The 6,891-nt window shown below is 41.6% G+C and overlaps 1 long non-coding RNA gene across 1 annotated transcript in view; it reads right to left on the bottom strand.

The window, feature by feature from the left end:
* Positions 1–1,051: 1,051 nt before the first annotated feature.
* Positions 1,052–6,891, bottom strand: part of LOC112548411 — a 13,520-nt gene continuing 7,680 nt past the window's right edge. The window contains exon 3 of the long non-coding RNA XR_003092176.1: positions 1,052–1,412. This is a non-coding gene — a long non-coding RNA (uncharacterized LOC112548411). The remainder of the gene's footprint in view (positions 1,413–6,891) is intronic.

Here is a 6,891-nt window from a genome sequence, read left to right as displayed (position 1 = left end):
TAGGAGGGGGGGGGGGGGGGGGTGTTAAAATGCTGAGTGTTTATAGTCAAAAGTATTCACCAGTCTTGGATGCCCAAGAAGTTATGACTCGCATCTGATTCTTTTCAGAGAATTTAGTCTTTTATAGCACACTATATTCAAAGCACAGCTTCTCTTGATTTCAGTTCTTTAGCATATCAGACCCCAGAGTCTCAAATTAGGAACTCAGAATAGGAGGAACACACAATTAGTGACCAGCTGTCAAAACTTTTATTTAAAAGATTTGCTGAGCATCACAGAGGAAAGATATGGCATAGGTAGACAGAGAACTCCATTCTGCAGGGCAGTATTCCACTGCCTTTTACCATGAAACCATCCTTTCTCTTCCTGCATTCCCCTCTTTGATCATTATATAACACATTTTAGATGTGTTTGGCCTAGATTAGAGATAATAAAAATAGTAGCTAATGTAGCATACTGAATTTAAAAATAACAAAATAACAACAGCTAATGTGAAACTATTAAGATATGTACCCATACACCTTGAGCAGTCTGTGTGCACGCGTCAGCTCTTTCCTTCCCTTGCTTGTTAAAGTACTACATCCTCCAGGGCAGAGGCTCTCATACATGTTTAGCAAGTACCTTGCACACACTGGGTATTGTGATCTAAACAATTATAACAACACTCCCATGAGATGTGAACATCTTACCACCAGTTTACAGATGGGAAAACTTAAAATACAAAGCTTGATTTCCAAAGATGGGTTAAAATGACTTCATGTGCTTTATTTGTACGAGCAAATACCGCATTTATGAGAACCAAACCAGTCTTGCCTTATTTCTCTACCTACTTAGGCATACAGCTGAACATTCGAGCGTACACGGTAAGTATTTGTGGCCAGAATGTGTATAATTTAGCATGCACCCATCTTTGAGAACTGGGATGTTGTGATTAATTAAAGATTACACAGAAAGGCAGTGGTAGAAATGGGAACAGAACCCAGAAACTAGCTGTTGATTTTATCTTAACACTAAGTAATGATACTTATAGCAGAGGCAAAACATGCTTCCTTAAAAATGCTTGCAAATCTTCCATATAAGAAGAAAATACCTTAAATTTTGCTAGGAGTCTAAGTTCTAATAAGCACCAATCTTTCTCACTTAATTATGCTCCATGGGGAAATACATTGCAGGTGTTTTTCATTACGTTTTTCAGCAGAAGCTTGGCAGTTTCTCTCTACATTCCATTTTCTCAAGACAAATCTGTTCTTTCCAACTGGGGAATGCTTTTTCTTTCAGAATTGTCTCTCTCCCTCCCAGATCATTGGAGTGAACACGTCTGTTTTTCTGTTCCTCTACACATCTTTCTAGGAGAAGACAAATGCAGGCTGAAGAAATAGATGAGGTTTCAGGTGCTGACAGTATCTGGATTTCTAACACAAGGACAAAAGAATACAAGAAAAGCATTTTGATTGTTAGCAATTGAAGAAGCCATGCCAGGTGCTAGGCAATATAAAACTCTCTTATTTTAATGCTTAGCCTGCTTCCTGAAAAATCAAATTAAACCCTTTCAAGGACATGTGCCTTAGTAAAGCAAGTAACATATAGGTGCCAGGTTACTAAACCATAGCACGCCTGTATGAAAGAGTGCTGAGAGAATCAGACTCCTTCAAGTTGCCACCATGGTGGTGGCTTATTTTTCTATAGAAATGACTTGAACAAGGCAGGGAAGCTGGTAACTCAACCTTTGCATGTGATGATCATCCTTTAACTCAAAATCTCCAAATGATTCAGAATTTTGCAAACAGTCTCTTTCTTCAGAGTTGGACTTAAACAATAATTTTAGATCCACACACACCTGAGCCCTGAATGCTTGGAATCTGCATTTGAGCAACTGGAGACTTTTTTTTTAAGTATCTGGGTGCCTTAAGATGCAAACAGATGCCTCCTGCTGACTTAAGTGGAAACTGCTTGCCTGGCTGCCCCTTAGGCACCTAGGGTGTGTACAGAAGTTGCTTTTTTCACCATTTAAAGTGCTGTATCTTAACAGACATGCATGGCTTTACAGCACTTTAAAAAAGGGCACAGTGCTTTAAATTAAACCTTGTTAAATGAAGTATTAAATTTTGAAGTGCTGTTTTTTACAGCATTTTAGCAACCTACAGCACTTTAAATAACTTCTGTACACTAGCCACATTTCTGGCGATTCTGCCAGTATCCCATGGTCTTTGTAAGCATGGTTAGTGCTCCCCAGGACCACACACGCCCACCCCCTGAGAGCCAGTGTGGCTGGGAACCAGATGCTTGGAGCTGGGTTGCTGGCCCCATGGCAGACACAGTGCCCATTCCCAGCGAAGACAGGGGGTGGGGGGAATGAAAGGGACACACTGCACACATGCACATACCCTCTGAGACCCTGCATGAACACACTGTGGGTGGGACATATACACATGCACACACCCCCAGACACAGACACACACCTCTACAGTGCCAAAGACCTTGTGTGGAGTAGGGCTGGGCAAGAGCTACTGCCTGGCCTCATAGCTAACGCAGTGCCCACTCTCAGTGATGGGAGGGATGGACACACCCTGGGTCACACACACATGCACATCCCCTGAGACCCTGCATAGCTGCAGGCCAGATGCTTGGAGCAAGGCCGTCAGCCTGGGTGAGAGCTGCTGCCCAGGCTGTGGTAGAAGCAGTGCCCACTCCCAGCACTGGGAGGAAGGCGGGTTGAGTGACAGCCTCTCATCCCAGCTCTGCTTTAACCACTGATCAGCTGCCTCCTGCCTCCTAACCTGGAAAGTGCAGGAAGGCTCAGGGTCCCCCCCTTCTCTCCCCCACCAGACACTGCACTTCTGTCATGTTTAAAAGTGCTGTAACTTCATAGTGCTATAAAAAGTGCTCTAAATTACAGCACTGTAAAACATGCATGGAGCATTTCTGTACACACCCCTAATTACCCTTAATAATTTAGCCAATAGATGCTATGGTGATTGGAGCTGTGTACATCTTTAGGGAAGATTGTGAGTCAAATCCAAATTTTGTACTCTGAGTCACTCTCTGAAACCCTAGGTGGGGAAATTGAAATACCTCCCTGTTTCCTGGGAAGCTTGAAGAAGTATCATTGCAGATGAATGTGCAATTGACAATTACTGACAAACTGTTAACAGCATTAGTCTTTCCCAATAAGGAAGCTCTCTTAGGCTATTTGGGATCTTTGACAGTATGTTTAAAACATGTAGTTTGAAAAGGGATCTAGTGGTTTTAGCAGTAGCTACCTGTAATATTGTAGCACAGTGGCATTTTGTAAATAAGGAATTGTGGAAGTTATTAGAAGATAGGGCCTCAAAGCAGGACTTTGCAATTATTGAGATTTTTTCCATATCTGGAAGTTTCCAAAACTGTTCACTAATTCAGTCTTTTAACTGACAGAAATATCAGGACTTGATTTTTAAATCAGACTATCATTGACTGTGCAGTATGTTCTATTTTACACCTCCAGTTTTGATCCTGTCAACCTGTTAGGCCTGCTACAAATCAACACAGCTCTCATAAACTAACTCTTAACAGTTGCTTTATCTTGCCTACTGAATGTGGGAACAGGCAAAAGAAGATGGGGGTGAGGGGGTGGGCATAGAGACACTGCAGGCTGATTGTAATATCTTTCCATGATAGTTCAGTTAGATCAGTGTTACTATTGCTATTCCCTTAGAGTAATTAATAGTATCTCATCAAGGAGCCCTCTGTTTACAATTATGCATAACCCCATGATGTTATCTCACATAAAGTGCTGAATTGTGCTAAAAATGATTGGGCTCAATAAGAAAGCAAACTTGCAAATAGATTGATAGTCCAAGTAGCTAGAGCTGTTTAGAATATTTTAGTAGTAGCTTGCTTTCAGAGTTCTTAAATACAGCCTTGTGCCCTTGATAACTGAGGTATAGGGAGTCTGGTCCTAGCCCTCTCTCAGCCGGATTCTTCACTGCCTTGCATCTTGTGTAGTAATGGACATTTGTGCAAAGTATAAAGCTACTAATCAGCATTGCAGAATTTTACAGCCACTTCACACAGATGTGTGTGCATCTAAACAAGGGGCTGGGCTAGGTAGGGAAGGGCAGAAATGGGTGTAGAGAGCAGAAGACAGAACTTAGTTTTGTGATTTACCACCAAGGTACTGTCTATATGACTAAAAATATAACGCTATAAAACAATCACACTCCTTTAGAGAGCAGTAGGCCTCAAAATCTTGTGGACAAGGCTTGGTTAGTTTTGATACCTGGATCATCTGGACCACTTCTGATTTTTGTAAATACTGGGAGCAGGGTTCAAAATGTGGGGGAGCTTGGGGGAGGGTGAGCCCCCCCATAAGAGACAAGAGCCTCCTCATAAAAGCCCTTGGTGGTAAAAACACCTCTTCCCTTTCTGCACTTCAGCCTGGTTTGCTGTTACTACTATCTGGTCAAGGGACAGGGAGTCCTTTCAAAGGGTAGTAGAGCTATTAATTCTGGGGTTTGGTCCTACAAGAAACCCTGCATCTTCGAATACACCCATGGATTTCCAGGACAGAGTTTATTAAAGGCAGCTAACTTTTAAAAGATAATCATGCTGTGTGTGTGCAGGTGCATATGTGCGGGCACGTACATGACGGTTGTGCATGTATACACAAACATAATGTATGAAATGTGTTATGTTTCATTGGTTACATAGTAGCAAGGTTCATTGTTTATTTATCAGGATTTATTTTATGGGATTTATTTAGCAATGTAGCAGCAGCTAGCTTCTAAGCTAGCCAAGTGAATCATTTCCACCTACACTAACACATGTTGAAATGGTTCCTACTGTGTGTCTACCTATTAGGAATAAACAGAAAATAATTATACTCTTCTGTACTTCTATAAAGGCTCCTTTTATCTGAAGGTCTGAAAGTGGTTTACAAAACACCACTAGCTTAAGCCTCCCAAGTCTCCTGTGATGAGGGGTACGCTATTATATGCATTTATAGATGAGGAAATTGAAATACAGAAAAGTTAATTAACTAGGGTCACGTAGTAGCTCTGCAACAAGATCAGGTATAGAACCCAAAAGCCTTAACTCCCACTCATGTAATGTAACCACTGGATGATGCTGCTGCTAACCACAGTGAGAAATGTGGTTTCTTGTGTTATTTCCAACACAAAAAAATAACATGATGGAGGATTTTTTCCTCTCTGTTGCTTAGCTACCTCAATGACCTTTGGGTATTCCTTCTCATTGGCTGGGTGGATTCATTTCCTTTAAGCTGCCTGGATTTGGACATGTCTCAAATCTCCCCCTCCAGCAGCATTTCATCAGCTGTCCGGCTTACTGTGGGTGTCTTTCCTGTCTCACTGGAAGAAGTTTTGCTATTCTGTTTAATATCTGTCAAACCTTTTGAGTACTGAAAACAATGCAGCAGGTGCTTCCAGATATATCTTCTGTGCACTCTAAAAGACTTAAAGACTTCTCGTTAATCAAGGAAACTGAATTACGAGGGCTGTGTTCCTTTGGAGTTTTCTGTCACCAGGAAATCAAAGGGATTTCCTGCCCAAAGCAGATATGACTAGAGACAGATCTGAACAGATCTAGAATAGAACTTGGCAACTTGAATATACATCTATTTGACATGTGACCCTGTTGCTCTTAGAAACTGCTTACCACTAAAGTGCTGCAGGAGGAGTTCATTTGGTTCAGTGGCTTTTCTGCCTTTGCTTGAATTAAGACATTAGGTTTCAGGACCAGTTTTTTCACTTAGTAGTACAATGGCATATATTACCTCATAGCTTCAGATCCAGTTTGCCTCATTTTCTGAGCCAAAAAGCAGTCAGAAGCTTCTCAGAGGTGCTGTGTACTGTTATCCTGATGTTTCTTACTGGCTAGCTTGAAACAAACAGCTTCCCAAACAGTGCATCAAGAGGTAGGCTCCTCAAAATAGGATCCAAAAGAACCAATTTGCTGAACAGGGAGTGGCTTAAAGTCAGTTTTCTCACGGTGCAAGTGCCTAATGGTAGTCAATAGAGAAATGCTGAAGACAGGGCAAGTCTAAAATCCTAACCCTCAGGCACTTCGCTCAGGACTGGAAAGAGGTGCTTCTATCTACTTTGGATCCATAGAGTAGAGCCCTCTCCTGAAGACTGGTGCTTGGACGTTTTTTGTTGGGGGTTTTTTTAAAGAGCTATGCTTTTCTTCTTAAAATGCAGTCAGAGAAGAGGCACCCTTTTTACATTATACCCTTCACCTTTTGTGTTGAAGTTGTGTGCTATATGAATTGTAAGAGTCATAGGGCCAGAGGTTATTACACACTCCTGATGGTAGGAGACCTGGATTCCAGGCCCCGGTCAAGAAAGGGTTTTGCACATCTTGGTGGAATTTCAAATGTGCTTGTGGTATGTTTTAGTATAAAATACAAGAAAATGTAAAGTCTGTCTTGATTGCCTAAGAGCCAAATGCAAGTGCTGGAGGTTGTCCATCCCTCAGCCAAGTAAAGGAATAAAGTATAGCTCATTTCAGTTATGCGTCACAACTAGGTTTGGAAGGGGAACTTTTCCCCCCTCTCTTTCCTGAGCTCCATTTCCTTCCAGCTTTGTCAGTCATTTACATTTAAAAAAGTATGTATAAGTCACATCTATCATGTTAGTTAGTATTTAATGTCCACCTTGCACTGGTGCAATAAGGTACAGGATAACAGATCTGACCACCTGTTACCAAAACCTCAAACCCTAATTTCCCACGGCAAATCCCCCTTACAGATAAATACCAGAAGTAATTAATTCACCAAAGCTCATCCTGCTCCATTTGCTGTAAATCCCTGTGCTGGGGTAGGCAATTGTAGTCCATTTTCTAGCACATGAAGATGGTTAACTGCTTCCTAGCCAAACTCCAGACATCATCTAT

Source organism: Alligator sinensis, unplaced genomic scaffold (assembly GCF_000455745.1).
Source record: "Alligator sinensis unplaced genomic scaffold, ASM45574v1 scaffold768_1, whole genome shotgun sequence".
Lineage (NCBI taxonomy): Eukaryota > Metazoa > Chordata > Crocodylia > Alligatoridae > Alligator > Alligator sinensis.
The sequence above is the reverse complement of the archived record's forward strand: the minus strand, read 5'-3'. Positions and strand labels throughout refer to the sequence as shown.